Source organism: Podarcis filfolensis (assembly GCF_964270895.1).
Source record: "Podarcis filfolensis genome assembly, chromosome: 8".
Taxonomy (NCBI): Eukaryota; Metazoa; Chordata; class Lepidosauria; order Squamata; family Lacertidae; genus Podarcis; species Podarcis filfolensis.
This window is the reverse complement of record NC_139611.1, coordinates 39,714,304-39,730,461: the sequence shown is the minus strand read 5'-3', so window position 1 is coordinate 39,730,461 and position 16,158 is coordinate 39,714,304. Positions and strand designations below refer to the sequence as shown.

The window sequence follows — 16,158 nt, the reverse complement described above, 5'->3', positions numbered from 1 at the left end:
TTTTAAGCTTTTCTCCAGGCTTAGGGGAAAGTGGAATTGAAGCAGGTTCCATTGGACAGCCTTTTGGCTTGGTTGGGTTCAGCCTGAGGAGTCCTAGAATCAGTTGAATGTATTTTTGGGAAGTTTGGAGACAGCTCTGGTGGGTTAGCAGCATGAGATCTAGGCACATGGATTAGCCTGCTTTCGGGAGGCCATGCGAGAGAGAGACTGGCACAGTGCATCTTGGAGCATGTGTTTCTTCCAGCCTGCCTAGCTTCTCCATTCTGTTTGCTACCAAACTCCCATCCCATGGGATCTTAACCTCCAACAAACTTTTACAATATCTGTTAATCTAGGATACATTCTGCCACATAATGCTACAGAAGGCTTACCTTGTTAAAAAAGCTGATTAGCAACTTGTGTCCATTTTGTTATAACAAATTTAAAGTGCACACATGTAATGGGAATAGATTTTTAACATGCAACAACTTTTTTGCAAAGTCTCTGCTGAGTGTGTTCTTGTGGAAAAAAATGCCAAAGACACCCATTCTCAACTAGTGCTTTTGGGCAGTGTTAGAAACTCAGATATATAAGCTAGGTGCCAAATGGCACCTTAAATATAGGTTGCGGTCGCCACAACAGAATGTCTGTTCACCAAGGGATTGGACTAGATGACCCTTGGGGTCCCTTCCAATGCGACAATTCTATGATTTTGTGATCTCAACTACATTGCTTGACTGTAGCTTGCTCTTACAACAGTTCACTTGCCCCAGTATGCGAGAAGGAAAAAAGCTCACCCCTAGTGGAAATTGTATTAATTTTATTAAGGCAGGTTTTAAAAATATGCTTGCCAACCTGGCGCCCAGAAATCTTGTAGTCGTAATTCGACCCATGCCGAGAGCAAAACACACCTGGCTAATTTCTAACACCCCACCTCTGTTTGTGCTTATATCAGATGACTTCTAAAAGTCATGAAATGTTATGTCTGAACCAGTAGCAGCCCCCAGAAATTTGGGCATTTGGGGAAGTGGCTGGAGGCATGCAACCTACCAGCTTGGATGCTCGTGCTGTTGCACTTCTAACACTGAACTCCCACCCATCCCCGATTTGCCCACGTGTGTCTTTGTGACTTGGAGAGGGAAGTAGAAATAGATTCTTATGCCAAAGAAAGATTAGAGGTGAGCAGATCCATTCATACAAGTATTTGAAGGTCTGCTTCATATTGATGGGGTGAATTTCTTTTCTTCTATTCCAGACATAGGACCTGAACCAGTGGGTTCAAATCATAAGAAAAAGGATTAAGATTAGGATGAACTTATTTTGCAGTGGAGCAGACTGTCTCAGAAAATGGGAGACTCTCCTTTGTTAATAGTTCTTAAGTAGAGACTGGATAGCCGTCTGCCAAGGATGGTGAAGTAGTGGATTCCTTCCATCACCAGGGTGTTGGACTAGATAACCTTTCCTTGCAGCTCTGATTCTGAGAAATGCTTCTGAATTTGCTGCTTAATATCTAAGAAAGGGGTAAACTCTGTTAAGTACACCTTACACATGTAAAGTAGTTCAGGAGTATACTTGTAAAGTTGAGACAACGATGCTGGGAGAGAGTTTGTTTTGATTCCTGTACCCGCTCCCCTCTTTAAAAACCAGTGCATTTCTAAGGCGGTTTACAATGTAAGCAATAAAACCAATTCAAAAGGAACATCATAAAGTACTTCAGCATATAAAAAGTTTTAAAACGGAACCTAAGAGCCAGCATAGAGACAATAAGACTTAATTATAGAAAGAACAAACAAGCAAAATTCACAGCATGTTTCAAAACAGCCAGAGAAGGACTTGGTGCCATTGCATGGACAATCCAGACAGCACAATTTATAACCTACCAAGCCTAATGGATATCACCAACCATGTGCCATGGTCTGTCAGTTGCTGGGCAACATCCTTGTTGTGTGGTCTTGGGTCAGCTGCACAACCAGGGAGAGCGCTATGGTACTCAGGTCCTGCCTGTGGACTTCCCTTTGGGGCATCTGGTTGGCCACAGATAGAATAGAATGCTGAAGCAGATAGGCCTCTTATTCTTAGGTTTTTTTGCCCCTGGTGGGCCACCACACGACTGGTGAATTGTAGTTAGCTTTCAGAGCAAGACATTGTACAGGATTGGGGTAAGCAATAGAAGAATGCAGTACTTTCCCTCCAGGTGTGTGTGACTTGAATGTGTCTTCAAATATCACTGAGATTCATGAAAACCAAGAGGAAAGAGAAATACATTGAGAACATCCCATCCCCTTCTAAAAGCCCACACAGATAGTTAAAGGTCAAAGGCCTGGTTATAGAGGAATGTTTTTGCCTGGCGCCTGAAGATATGTAGCAAAGGCACTGGGCTAGCGTCCCTGGGAAGAGTATTCCACAAACTGGGGAGCCATCATATAAAAGGCCTGTTCTTGTGTTGTCACCCTCTGGACCTCTCCTGGAGGGGGCAGCCCAGGGTGTGTCCTCATAGACCCATGTGTGTGTGGGGGGGGAATATACTTTGCCTGGCCAAAGATAACATGGAAAATGAAAAAGAGCAAATACAGGTAGTAATGCACCTAGGAGGCCAAAGTCCTGTGATGAAATCATCTTGCCCCCAAAACAACTTTATTTATTTATTGACATTAAGAAAGAGGCAATCTTCAGTGACACATGCATACTGCAATGCATTGTATGTGCAGCTGCCTTTGGAAACGGTCCAGAAATGCATATTACTCCAAAGTAGAGCGGCAGGGTTGTTAACTGGAATGGGACCATTTGATATTACAGCAGTGTTTTGTCATCTGCACTGGCTTCTAGTCTGTTTCCAGACCTTTAAAGACCATGGCAGCTTGGGGTCAGGTCAGAAGGATTCTGAAGTATCGCCCTGGACCTTAAAACCATCCTCAGTGGTTCTTTTCCTTTGCCTCTCATCCCCAAATGAGATGCAGAGGTGGTTAGCAGGAAGGGGATCTTTTCAGTGGTGGCACCCAGCTTGTGTAATGCTCTTCCCAAAGAGGCTTGCCAGGAGCCTCCTTTGTACTGTTTTCAGTGCTAAGTGAATACCTTTTTTATTCTACCAGGCCTTTTAAATCCATTGATTTTTATTCTTTGCTGCTGGAGTTTTTATGCTGTTTTACATTTGCCCCCCCCCATGAGTTTATAATTGCTTGTTAAATGTTTTTATTGTTGTTGTAAAGCCGCTCAGAGAACTTTGTTACTGGGTGGCATTTGAATACTGTGAATAAATAAATAAAACCAGCTTCTAATGGGAAAGGACAAAGACTGAGGCAGAAAGGGAGAATCTCCAGCCTCCCTGACAATGGGACTTGTTTGGAAGCAGCGTTGAGGCTATTAGCTTCCTCGCTTCCTCTTGTTTCGGATCGCTGGCTCTTGCTTTGAAGTGCACGCTGTCTCTGTTTTCACTGGCTTGCCTGGGAGAGATAATTAGAAGGGCCAGGACTTAATTATTTGCTCCTTTCAGCCTCCGCTCCATTTTATAACTTATCTAAGTCAAATAGAGGTGATTGCTACAGAAAGGAGCTCTGCTGTGTTGATAGAGCTTGGCTCTGGAGATCAACCTGGTGACTCCTGTGTACTTAGAACAGATCCAAATCTAGTGGGATGAGACTGGGAATCCCAACTGCTTTGCTTGTGGCTGGGTGACTTCAGATAGATAGATAGATAGATAGATAGATAGATAGATAGCTGTGCCTTGATTCACCTTCCAGTGCAACAGAGAGTGATGTTTACTGTTGTCTAAAACTGGTGGTATCTCTGCAGCTGTGGAGCTGGTAGAACAACGGGTATTGGTTGAGAGTGAAGTTTGGGTCATTGTGCTCCTGATATGCATAATGTTGAAGGCCTTGTATCCTGATTTGCTCTTGCTTTCAAGGTTATCTTATCCAGCTTCTCTGCATTTCACCCTGGCTGTTAAAACACACCTCTTTGGTACTGCCAGTCCTGGGTCAGGCTTTCTTCTCCCAACACTGCCATGCCCCCACATCTGCAATACTGAGGCATCGCCTTACCTTTGCATGCTTGGCCTTTGCATTCTTGAGAAACCCGGTGGTATCCTCTCTTAAAACAAATGAAAGCATTTTGGAAATATGTAAAAACAGAGAGAGAGAGCAATAGAAATTATATGAGATGTGTTTTTATCAATAGTCTTTATCAATCACTAGCTATCAGTAATCTAAATTATTTCAGTCACTTTTAACTTACTTTTCTGTGTTTGCACCTGACATGTTGCTCCTTGCCATCCTGCTCAGTAATGTGGAACATAGAAACCTACATGATTCCACACCATCCTAAGTTGGTCCATAAAAGCAGGGATGGGGAATACATAACCCTACAGATAGATGTCAATGAACTATCCCTCCCATCACCATTGGTCATGATGGCTGTGGCCTGATGGGAGTTGAAGTCCAACTATACCTGAAGAGTTGCCCATCCCTGCATAAAAAAGCCTAAATTGATCCTTAAAAGACACTTCTTTTAACCTGATGTGTTTTTCCTGTTGTATGGCATTTAGGAGGTGCCAGTCAGTTGTTAATGTCACTTGCTCCATGCTTTCCTGTTTCTCTTTTCATCCTTGCTGAAGGGTTTGGTTGGTGAAGTTGTTCGTGGCAGCTTCCATTGCTATGTCCTGGATCAAATTTGAAAGCACTGCCTGTGACTCAGCAAGGAGATGTAATAGTGTTGACCTTGGGGACAACAGAACTTGATGCCACAGTGCCTCTAACACTCCTGCCTTGCAATTCCTTGGGCAGAGAGGAACACCTTGGCATATCACCTGTGCCAGCAGCAGAGGCAGAGCCAGGCAGTACACATTAGCAAGGGAACAGTGTGTGTCTGCAAAGGTTAAAGGAAGCCGGCACTAGGAGTTATAGTGTTAAGGACCTCTGGCATCCTCTGTGCCTTTTCTTTGTAAAGCAAGGGTCTGAAGTTCACAGCTGGCCAGTTTTAAATGTGTGCGTGTGAGAGAGAGAGAGAGAGAGAGAGAGGGAGAGCGTGCAAACGTCTGAAGGAAAATGAAATTATATGTAACTTTGTATTAATGTAACATTTATATATGTAACTCTGTATTTTTGTAATATTTTGTTTAAGTTGTCTGCTGTTGCTTCAGTTTTTTGTATACTGCTTAGAGATATTTTTAATACATTAAGTGGTATCAAAATCAAATAATCATAAATTATAATTAAAAATGGCCTACTCCACTGTACAAAAGGTTTACATACACTGAGCATTTTTTAAAAGGATTTTAAAAATTACTGCTCAATCAAATGTGTCTTCTAGGCAGTTGACAATTTCAAATCACTAAACACAGAGGTAGGGAAGCTGTGGCCCTCCAAATGCTGTTGGACTCCCACTCTCATCAGCCCTAGCCAGCAGGACCAATAATAAGGAATGAGGATAGTTGCATAGGGCAGCCCTGTATAGGGAAGTTTTAAATGTTGGATGTTTTATTATGCTTTTGTATTTGTTGGAAGCTGCCCACAGTAGCTGGGGCAACCTAGTCAGATGGGTGAGTTGTTGTTGTTGTTGTTGTTGTTGTTGTTGTTGTTGTTGTTGTTGTTGTAGTAGTAGTAGTAGTTCCAACTATTCCCCCTCCCCATAAAGAAAACCCTCCTATGCTAACATATCACATTACACAGAGGCAAGTCCAGGTAGTCCACAGTATGGGAGCTGCAGCCAGCTATGGTTCCCTGGCAAAAGTACCTGTCTGAATTGTGCATCTGCCAACACATTATCATTACATTCACACATTACCTTTTGTGGGAGGGTGATGAATGCCGGGAAAAGCCAGTCATATGAAGCAGCCCACAGAGACATGTCCTCCTTTGTGTGTGCACATGTGTGGTTATGTTAATCGTCCATTGATACCAGGTTGATTGGGACTGGTTCAGAACCATTCCAAGGATGCCTCTGCTACTGGAAATCAGAGAACTAGGAACCTTCTTCCCCTTCCATGTTTCCCAGGTTTGTTTATTTTATTGATATACCTCTTGATTGAAAACCGCAACAATCACAAACAACAAAAAGAGTAAAAGGGGAAAAATAAGCAAAAGAAACTATTTAAAACATTAAAAAATAAAATCAGTAATAAACTAAGAACAGATTAAAGCACGTCAGCATTCTACATATCCAGGTAGACTTGTCTAAACAAAAATGCTTTTAACAGTACCCGTCATCTTTCCCTTGGGACTAAGCCTGGCAGGTACAGCTTGTGGGAGATGAGGCTAAGATTAGGCCAAACCAATGATGGCATCAGAGCGTGGCATCTTTGGAGAACAGGTATAACTTAGAGTACCTGCTTTGTAAGCAGAAGGTCCCAGGTTCAACTTAAGTCACCTTCTGGTAGGACTGGAAGTGTCTCCAGGAGGGATGCAGGGTATATGGGGTACAAGGGGCTTCAGCCCCCTCAATATTTCAAGGCATGGGGTGGAGCCCCCCAATATTGAGGGGGCCACCATCACCTGCTGCCTCTGGGCAAGTGATGGGACGTGGGGTGGGAGGCTTGGAGGGTGATTTTCACCCTCCGCCCTCCCCACCCCCCGTGATCGCCAGAGCGTCCTGGCAGGCTTGGCCTGTGTGATGTCATGCACACACATCAGACCCCCCACGTGGGGCCCAACTCAGTGCGCCTGGTCTCTCTGAAACTCTGGAGAGCTTCTGCCAGCCAGTGTAGTCAGTACCAAGTTAGATGGACCCTTTATAAGCAGATTCTCCTATTCCTAATGATAGGGCCAAATTAATAGATGGTATATGTGAATTGGAAAGTGGTTTGGGCAGCATAGGCTGACATTTTCCAACACTCTAATAATAATAATATTAATAATAATAATAATAATAATAATAATAATAATAAATTTATTTATATATCTTTTTATATATCTTGGGAATAGAACCCACCATCCTTGAGTTCCCAAGGTACAGCTGCCTGCCACTTGGGTGTCATAAAAGGCTTGAGAACCTTCCCTATGTTTGTTTGTTGCATCAGGGAGTTCTCAGGCCCTGATTGGCTCCCAGCCCAGCCTTCTAATTGGCTGGGAGCCCTATATAAGCTCCATGTGCAAGGCCAGCTTCAGGCTTGGGCATTCTGTTTGCAGTCTGCTGCCAGCGAATCAGGGCTTCTTTTGTTCTTCTTTTGTCCAGGACGGCTTGATCCTTCTCCCGTGTACACTTGCCAGTTCCTGCTATATGCTGCTTCTCAGATACCCCTATCCCTTGCCTTTGCCATTTAACTGTCTAGCCCCTGAAATCAACCCGATGAGGTATCTAGCTGGCACAATCCAGCTGCCTGGTTCAACCTCCACACCCTTTCCCTCCATCTGTCCCTTAAGAGATTATACCAGCACAATTTCCTCAGATGCAACCAAACAAACCAACTTCCCACCTAAAGTAGCTGTAAACCTCACAAGTTATTTTTTTATTGTAACCTGGTGAAAGCTCTGGTGTGCACATCATCTCACATCTTATATGAGATAAGGCGATCTCACAAACTGGTCACAATTTGTTAAGGGCTATATATTCCAATAGAACTTGGCCCAGTAGCAAATTGGCAGCCCATGCAGATCACTGAGCACAGGTGTTATATATATGCTGATAAGGTTTCACTCCTGTCAGCTATCCTGCTGCAGCATTCTGCACTAACTGCAGCTTCTAGATCAAGAGCAAGGGAAGCCCCGCATAAGAGTGCATTGCAGTAATCCATTCTTGAAGTAACCAACGTATAAACTACTGCGGCTAAGCTTCCCCAGTCCAGGAACGGTTGTAGCTGTTGTACCAGTTGCTGTTGGTAAAAGACACTTTGTATAAGGCATCTTCCTATGTTTCTTGATTCTGAGGCTATCTGTGTATGTGTGCACGCTCTCACACAGAGGTCATGTATGTGGGGTTGGGCAGGCCAAGCTGTTAAGTCACCATGTAACTGTAAGTGTATTAGCACTGGGATGTGTGAAAGAGAGAAGGGGCAGGCTGTGAATTCATGTGGGCATTTACTTCTGCCACTGTATGTGTGTGGCCGCTTCTTCCCTAAGCTGTGTGTGTGCACACGCACGCGCATGCTGGCTCTAAGGCAGACAGAATTGCAGTGGAGACAGTGGCTTTGGCAAGAGGCCAAGAATCTGCTGTCTCTTGTGTAGGTGGAGGCGAAGGAGGCTGGGCTGTGACATGCAGCTCCGAGGAAAGACCGTTTTATCGCTTCCTGACATACCAAGGCCCTTGCAAGGTTACAGGTTGTGGGGAGCCAGGAGGAGGAAGAGTGTGTGCTGTGCTCAGGAGGAGGAACAGAATAGTTCCTTTCCAAGTACAGCAGTCCTGGGAATTTTATTTATTTGTTTTTTTTGTAGCCCTAGGAGGCTGAGGCCGGGGAGGGGAGTGAAGACCCAGAGCCAAGATTGTGTTGGCCAGCAAACTTGATAGGAGTTCTAACTTGCAGAGTGTTTGGCATCACAGTCCGTTCCCCCTACCCCTGTTAAACCGGCTTGGAATTATGCCTGCTTTGCAGATGGAAGAACAGAGGTGGAGGCAGAGAGATTTTTGATTGAGACCATTCAGTAAGTCCATGGCTAAGCTAGGGCTTCCACCCAGATCCTCTGTGGGTTTGATTCTAGCAGCTTTCAGGGAGTGGGTGGGTGCTCCTTCACATTGTCATCTCCAGACATGGGGGCTGTTTGCCAAAATGGTGATTAAGTTGCATGGCTCTTGATGACTCAGCGGTCCCTGTTGTCTCCTTGCATTTCATTCTGAGCTTCGGAAGTAAGGCTTGATCCAGTTGGCACCCCCAGCATAGGTCCACAGCTGAAGGTAGAGACAGCAGTTCTCCCCCAGAAAATGTAAGGTCTGGGCCACAATGGCTGGATACAAACCTTTCCTTCATAATTGACATGTCATCACCAATTAAAGCTTTTGTGAATGGTTACTGTTTTGATGCTGCTGTTACAGTTATTTGCTACTACTACTGATATGACCTACCTCTTTACCATTACAGCTGTGTATATTATGGAATTAAATAAAACTATAATAAGCTTTTCTTATATACAGTTGAGGTTTGCAGTGAATAGTCATAGATTGTCATTTTTGCATTTCTTGGCTATTTTGCCCCACTCTTTGTGTTTCCCGCACAGAGGAACAAAGGAAGGTGCCATATACCCAAGTCAGACCCTTGTTCCATCTAGCTCAGGACTGTCTACACCAGGCTTCCTCAACCTCTGCCCTCCATATGTTTTTGGCCTACAACTCCCATGATCCCTAGCTAGCAGGACCAGTGGTCAGGGATGATGGAAATTGTAGTCTCAAAACATCTGGAGGGCTGAGGTTGAGGAAGCCTGGTCTACACTAACTGGCAGGGCAGGGAGGTTCCCAGCCCTATCTGGAGATGCCATTGGCGATTGAATCTGGGACTGTCTGCATGCAAAGCTGATGCTGTCCCACTGAATTATGGCCTTTCCTTTTGTGTGTATGCATTTACATATGTGCGTACACAGGCATATACTGGCCAGCCTAGGACAACACCTTAAAGATTTGATTAAGTGGATTATAGTCCATCGGAGCTTGTGCTGTAAGACTTGGGCTAGTCTTTAAGGTGCCACAAAAGGCAGTGAGAACTAGTGGACTGAGCTAAGAGTATGCTTCCAAATAGATGTTTACCTCAATAAAATATTAACCCTCTTGGATAGTTGAGGGCTCCCGTACCCACTTCATGACCTGTGTAAAAGTCATTGTTTCTGATGGCATTGTTGGTATACCCTTCCCTGCCTGTGGACAAAGTGCGTGGTCCCAGAGGCTACGCAGAGCTGGGGCTGGTCAGTTGGCCTGGCTTGCATTTTGTGATGGAAGAAAGGCAGGATAAAAAAATGCATGTGATAAATAGAAAATAAACCCTCCCCAAATGACACAATGTCACAGATGGTGGAAGAAGAAGGGTCTGAGCCTGTGACTGTTTCTTGGGTACTTGTTGTGGTCCACTGGCCTGTTGCTCACAGTCCTGTCTGTCTCCCTTGCTGCTTGAGTGCCCAGATCTCTGGAGGTTGCTTCCTTGCAGCAGCTCCCAAGTCATTCCTCTGACGCAAAAGCCTCCTGGTCAGCTGGCTGGCAGGGCAGAAGGCCCAGGTCTTTCTCTGTATTGGTAGGACACATGATCTCTCCCCCCACAATTTCCCTGCTTTCTCCCCCGACCCTTCCCAGGAGCTGTTCCCTTCCCAGAGCTGTGGGAGGCAATGTCTCTCTAACTCCCAATCTGCGCTCTCTGTTCTCTGGCTCTGAAACTGGATGGCAGCCCAGAAACAGGGGAAGGGAGAGGAGGCTGTGTTGTTAATCTCTCAATGGCCAGAAGATGGGTTTCCCACCTCCTCACCATTCCCCCCAGCCCCCCTCCCTTCTGACTATGTGTTAATGGGAGCCCGAGAGCCCCTCTGGCTGAGTCTGTTTTCAGAGATAGCAAGGAAGAAGGAGAAGGAGATGACTGAGGAAAACAGGAATGGGACTAAAATAGAAGGCCTGCTTTTAAGGTGGCAAGGGGGCTTAGGATCCAACAACATTTGGATATAACCTGTGACGAGGGTCCCCAATCCCTGCTGTAAGGCAGGCTCGCCTTCTGTCCCTCACCCCCCCCCCCATATTCCCACGCTTATCAGAGCTTGCATGATTGAAGCCATGGAGAGTTGTATCTCTTTCCAGAAGACATAAGTGGGAGGCAGCTTGGGTAAGTGAACCAAGCTCCATGCTGAATAAGGAGGTCAGGGGTGGGAGTCTGAAGGCACACTGCACCATAACCCTGCTGACGCGAAGCAGGTCTGGGTAGTGCCTGGATAGGACTACTTGGGAACCACCCTATATACTCTAACTTGGGTTCCATGGTGGAGGATATAAATTGAATAAATCAATGAATCAGTCGTCAATCAATCAATCAGTCGTCTTTCATGATTGGTTGCTCTTCTGAGCTGGAAGGAGATTCCTTCACAACCCCAAAAAAGGAAAGGCCACCTGGCTGAGGGAGAAGGTCCCAGATTTGATTCCCTTGCCTCTCCAGTTCAAAAGCCTCCCACCTGCAAGGTCAGATGAAAACATATTGACTCTTGTCAGTTTGTCAATTCTCTGAGCAAGGGTGGGTAGGTGGAGATACACTGAGGAAATGTAACTGGGCATTACTTCACAGTTCACTTGCACTGATCACAGTCCATGCCCTGAAAAGGATCCTAATAGAAATGAACCAGATCTCGGGCCTTGCACATCCAAGAGGGGTGCACAGTTGCACCCTGTCTTCTTTGTCTTTTGTCTTTGCATTCAAAGAACTTTTTTTTTTTTTTTTTTTTTTTTTGCTTTGAGAGTGTGCGTGTGAAAAGAAGAGGAAATTTAACCTGTTTCGGAGTTCTGCTTGAGAAGTATGTGTGACCTGTTGTAACCACAGAAGCAACCTCAAAGCAACACATTCCCGTGGTGGCTGTCTGTGTCCAGCACCCCACCCATGCCTGCAGAGTATGAAAAGGGCAGTAGCTCAGCCTGTGCTGTAACCTCACCACCCCAACCACAAGTTTGCCCCTTCTCATCCTGCCTCTCTGGTGGCAATGTTGTGGCACTCTTGTGGGAAAAAGAAACATGCCTGGCTGCTTTGGAGTCAGTAAGAATATCTGCCTTTTAAGACATCCTCAGAGAAGAGCACTGTGGAGGTGGTAGAGGAAAGTCAACTCCTTCTCTTCTTCCCAACTTAGACTTGGGGCCCCCGGGGCCATAGCTATCTCTCTTCACCTGCTATCTCGGCAGCTTCTTCTCCTTTCAGACATCTTTTCTATTGTGCACTCGTGATGCTGTTGGGGCAGTTACAGTATACGCAATCCCACTATCCATATTGTTTACGCCTGCAAACGTTTTGGGATGAACATGCTGCTTTGCTTCTAGTCGGTGAATGTTCCATAGCTTCCTGCTGAAATCTTATAACTTCTCATACTGCGTATGTTCTGGGTTTGCTTTGTTGCTGCCCCACACCCTTGTGTTCTGTTATAGTATATCTCCAGACAGTAATAATGTGATAACATTGCGGATGCATTGCAGAACAGAATGATGTAGGGGTGGTCATGGATTTACCACCAGTGCACTGTTATTGGGAAAATGAGCTGTTTCAGAATATTCCCTCAAAAGATCACAAGTCTGTGTTGACCACTGCACCACAAATGCCCCTTCCCACCCATGTTATCCAGAATACCCTATTGCTATCCCATGGGGGTTTTCCTTCTGAGAATGCCATTTGACCTGCCACTCACTCCACTAGCTGCTCTCCTGGCACTCACTAGCTTCTCTCTCCCTCTCCCCCTCTGTCTATCCTTTTTGAAGTTCACAATCCATTTAAGTCAAGAGGCGGGAAAGTTATTGCCTCTAAAGCCCCTTTCATTTCACAGTAAATCCTCTTTACTGCTTCGACACAGCCTCTTAGCACTGGTGCGATCCTGCTGCAGGGAGGGGAGGTGTGCCTTGGGACTCTCCTAGGTTGGAGGCAGGTCAGGGTGGGAGAGTTTGTGTTTTTTTTAGGAAAGGATCACAGATGAGGTGTGTTAATCAGGGCTTGGAAGGAGGACAAGTCTAACCTCTGTTGGATCCCATGTCCTTTTGCTGTGCTGGTGTGGCTCTGGAAGGTTGGCAGGGCCCTGTGGACAGCCCATGGAGCATCTGAGAGAGGAAGCTCAGGATCCCTTGCCATGTTGTGGATTCCAGATGTGCAGTCCTTGGATGGCAATACTCTTCTTGTGGCTGATCAAAGGCGAGAGGCTGGTTCTTAATTTAAATGTTTTTCTTTTTAAAAAGACTGTTTAGTCTGAGTTTCAGAAGACTACAATGGTCTCGGGGATTGCCAGTGAAATTTTGACTGCTAGATGCAAGTTCCCTTTTCACACAGTTTTTACACAATGGAACATACGGAATTCACTGCCACAAGACATGGTGATGGCAGCCAGGCTAATGGGCTTTTTTTAAAACAATGCACAAAAATTCTACGTCTTCCAAAGGTCTGTTAAGTCATGATAAACAGGCCTCCAGAGGTAGTTTTTATTCTTCTGATCACAAGATGCTTGAGAAAAGAACAGTCCCAAATGGAAGGATTTTAAACAACTCCAAGATATTCTAAACCATTATGTTTCCTTATGGTGGTGAATGGCACCACCATTGGTTGTCTACACTGAATGACAGTGATTCTCCAGGATCTCTGACAAAGGTCTTTCATTTTTAGTCAGGAGATGATCCTTTTTACCTGGAGATGCTGGGGGCTCCACTAATAAACTATGGGCCCCTCAGCAAGTTTCTAGAGGAGGGAATCACCTAGTTGTGGGGTGGTTCCCCCCCCCCCCCGGTGTGTGTGTGTGGCTAGATGAGAGAAATTCATGTTTTACTTGTGACTCCTGGTGCGCATTTAACACTCGCTGTGGGGAGTTTGCTGACTACAGTCTCTGTGGGATGAGTGCTCCATGTCATGGTGGTAACGCAAAGGGGTGCCTGTCCTGAATCATTTCCACACCTTAACTTTAAAGCACTCTTAATACTGCTTTAAAAGTCATGGCTTTCTCTAAAGAATCCTGGGGTATGTATTTTGCCGACGACGCTGTCCTTCACTCAACAGTACCTAGCACCGCTAACAAACTTCAGTTCCCAGGATTCGTTTGTGGGGAAGCCATGACTATGAAAGTGGCGTAGGAGTGCTTTAAATGTATAGTGTATTTGTGGCCACCACCCTGATGCGATACCCAGCAGTGGTTGCCAGGTATATCAAGCAGGGGCATGGAGATTCTTTATGCAGTGACATTGGTTTATGTTATGAGCTGCTGCCTATGTTACAACCAAAACATGAATCACTTGCCACAGGGCTGCAGCTATGGTTGACAGCAAGTGTAGCTTGTGCACCAGCCATAATGTGGATAAGAGAAAGAGGAAAGCGCCTTGGGGCTTGTTATTGCAAGATCCCAGCACATCCTTTGAGCTTGGGTCTGGAGGTTATTGGCATATGTACGCCATCCCCTCTAGCATGCTGCAGCAAGAGGCAGCTGTCCTTACCCCAGCAGATCTCTCACTCTGCCCAGGACTACTGCAGGATGTGTGTCTGGTCTAGAAAGCCATTCATTGCTACTTGGGAAGGTTGGAGGGGGAAGGATTAGATGCAAATATATGCTACTTGATGCATGAGCCTCTTCCTCTTCCACCCGTGGCTTCCTCATCTTCTGCACACTGAAAGTTGTCTTATCCCCTGTTAAGACTAGGTGGTTTGTCCATCTGACCAGTTTTGCCTTCTCTGACTGGCAGCAACTCTGCAGGGTCTTGCACAGTGCCCCCCCCTCTGCCCCTGCTACCTGGCCCTTTTAACTTAAGATGCCCGGAATTGAACCCGAGAGCTCCTGCCTGCAAAGCAGGTGCCCAGTCTAGCGAAATGAAGAGACATACAGTAAATAACAGAATACTGTGGTACCTCGGGTTACAGACGCTTCAGGTTACAGACTCCGCTAACCCAGAAATAGTACCTCAGGTTAATAACTTCGCTTCAGGATGAGAACAGAAATCGGGCGGGGGCGGCGCAGCGGCAGTGGGAGGCCCCATTAGCTAAAGTGGTACCTCAGGTTAAGAACAGTTTCAGGTTAAGAACGGACCTCCAGAACGAATTAAGTTCTTAACCCAAGGTACCACTGTACTGTAATCCTAATCACCTTGGAAGGACCTCCCACTTTCTGAGGCCTGAAAGGGAGGTCAGAGGGTTTCCTGATGAGTGCTGAAATCTCCTGCATCATGGCCAAACTTCCCATAGTGTTCTGGGGGTGGCAGATCAGGGGAAGTTTTTAACTGAAGATGTCAGGGACTGTCCCTTGGACTTTCTGCATACAAAACATTTGGTCTGTGCAGCATTTGCTTTGTTAACGCCCTGACAAATTTCTGTACTACACAAGTCAGCATCTTGGGTCTTAGAAAAGATTGTTAGGTTGTTTTAATATTTATTTGTTTTAAATATTTGTAGCCCTACTTTTAGGGTCTACAACTATACCAGTTTTATGGAGTTCTTTAATATGGGAATAGTTGTGTGGCTTGCAGGCATATTCCCAGTGAGTCCACATGGTAAAGCAGGAATTTGAATCTGGCCTTCCCCCGTTCATACTCAGCACTCTTGACATGCTCAGAGAGAAGTGCCACAGAGATAAGCTAAAGTCTGGATGCTTTTGAACTGCCTTGCATTGGGGAGTTCCTCTGTTTGGCAGCTTCAACTCCATTCTTAAGTGAGCAGAAAGGGTTCCTTTGACGTTGCTCCTCCAGTTCATTGGTTTGGGTTGGAGTTCCATTTCCCCCCCATTCCATATACACTCTTCTTTCCTAATCTTCAAACCCCCAAGACTGACAGCTTGATTTGGTTTTGCCAGCGCCGCTTAGTAACAGGATTTTGGTCTGTCATCTGATCCATTGTGGCCTGCACGGGTACCTGCAGTTCTGGATTTTTCTTTGCTTGTCTATTTAGCAAAGGGGTTGAGTTCATTCAGCCTCCCAGCTGGTCCCTGGAATCAAAGGGAAATGACCAGTCCTGACCCAGAACATTGGGGACTGGACTGGAGCTCCTGTGCTATTGTTAAACATTCAACCTACAACAAGCTGCTTTCTCTTGTGGCCCTTTCTGCTGTCTCTGTCTCCTTTGCCCTTCTCCTTCCCCATGTTCTTATCTCTTTTTCAAGTCCTGTGACCTTGTATGGGCACAATCTTTCTTTTTTATTTGTCTGTGCCTTTGCAGCCGCCCACACAGCTCTCTTGCTAATCTCCCAAGCACACCCCTCCCTGTCCCTCCTTCATTTCTAGCTTTCCAAGACTCCGGCTCCCTACATAATGGCCCCAGCAGTGGCTCCAAAAAAACAAACAAACAAGAGGCAGATCTTCTGGACGAGTGATTTTTGAACTTGTTTTCTCTGCCATCTGATAGAATCATAGAGTTGTAGAGTTGGAAGGGACCCCAAGGGCCATCCAGTCCAACCCCCTGCAGTGCAGGAATCTCAACTAAAGCATCCAAAGCAGATGGCCATCAAGCCTCTGCTTAAAAACTTCCAGTGAAGGAAAGTCCACAAGCTCCTGAGGAAGTCAGAGTCTTGATGTTGGTCTCAAGCCGAGTCCCATGAGGACGAGCAACTTTGGTGTTTCCTCTAGCAAAAGCAGAGGCATTCA

At 45.7% G+C, this 16,158-nt stretch overlaps 1 protein-coding gene across 4 annotated transcripts in view; it reads left to right on the top strand.

Annotated features, from left to right (window-relative positions):
• The window catches only part of GSE1 (Gse1 coiled-coil protein), a 428,548-nt gene that overhangs the window by 174,268 nt on the left and 238,122 nt on the right, over positions 1-16,158 (top strand). The window lies entirely within an intron of this gene.